We start from the raw sequence: 1,532 nt of genomic DNA on the forward strand, positions 1-1,532 counted from the left end.
CTAATTACATACAACAATAGGCATTATCAGTGGAAACCATGAGAATTCGACTGATTGTACAAATTGACAATAAATCGTTGTGTGAAACGAGTGAAGCCGCGATTCTGAATGAGATCATGGAGCCCACTCCCCTGCGATTCAATCAATTCCAACAAAATGTCCCCTCGATTTTCTCGCCTTCAGAATCTCGGTTTTTCATCGTTCAACATCACTGGACAGAATAAATTAAAATATCGTTGCAATCTCTAAAATGAAAGAGCTCGTGGAATATAAACAGTTATCTCATGATTATCAACTCCATTATTCAAAGTGAAAGAAGAAAATAGTCAATCAGAAAATTAAACTGAATGAATTGTCCAATACTCCAAAGACTGGGGTATTTACTTCAAATTATTTAATAAATTTGAGTAAAACCGATATGATTTTGGTGATGTCATTCGCTTGGATTGACAAATCCATTTGATAACCGAAATTTTAGGTAGAGTTGATGTGTGAGTGATTAATAACTGGACAACTATTCTATTTTTGTTTTAAAGGAGACAGCTTAGTCGGACGTTTGTTGCACCTTAAAAATAAAAAATAAAAAATTTCTATCGAGCAAAACCGAGAAAATCCGTGAGTCTGTCATTCCAATCGTGGAGCCAGTGAGAGGGTCCATGGGTTGGTTGTCTTGGTTTGCAGGGATTTATCTCCTTTTCGGGTGGCATGTACTCCTCACCTCTGATGCAGAAGTAACTCTTGATGGGACTACGACACATTGGGCACCTGTCCAATTTGCCGAAGCAAGAGGCACATATGCACGTGTGTCGACAGGGTAATAAGGCCCTCGATAATGGAAAATATTGGCAAACTACACACAATTGTTCACCCGCTGTATTCCATAATGAGCCCTCCGAATCACCAGCACCAGATGCTACCAGAGCTCCTCTCGATGGTACCCCATTACTATTGCAGGGCTCTGCTAGGGCTAGGGCTGGGCCTAAACCCGCGGAGACGTCACCCTCGTCGTAACTTGTTGAATTTCCAGTCGCCAGGTATAGTTGCTGAAATATAAAAGCGATTTAGTTACTCGTTTTTCAATCCACAGTCAGAAATATTCATTTTTTCAAAACCAACTAATTGAATTGTGAATTCAGCGAAATCTGTGGTTTCATTGTAAGAATTACTGAATGCAAAATGAAACAAATTGAAAGGAATGTGATTTTAAAAAATAACGTTTTCCAATTTTCAATTGTAAAAAATCGTTATTGCAATCATCTGGGAATTAAAAATTACATAAATAATAAAAATATTCATAAAGGCGATGAACTGATGGAAATTTTGATATTTAATATATAAAAATTCAATGAACAGAACTCGAGATGTTGAAAAAACGGAAGAATCTTGGGAAAAAAATATAAAAAAACTAACAAATTCTCAAGCTATTATGGCTAGAACTAAATAAATCAGTATTTGAAAATAACCAAAATAATAAACCCATAACAATGTTGGTTACAAAACTAGAATTTAATGATAAAAAATATAAGTGTGAA

The sequence above is a fragment of the Fopius arisanus genome, unplaced genomic scaffold, assembly GCF_000806365.1.
Source record: "Fopius arisanus strain USDA-PBARC FA_bdor unplaced genomic scaffold, ASM80636v1 scaffold00056, whole genome shotgun sequence".
NCBI lineage: Eukaryota > Metazoa > Arthropoda > Insecta > Hymenoptera > Braconidae > Fopius > Fopius arisanus.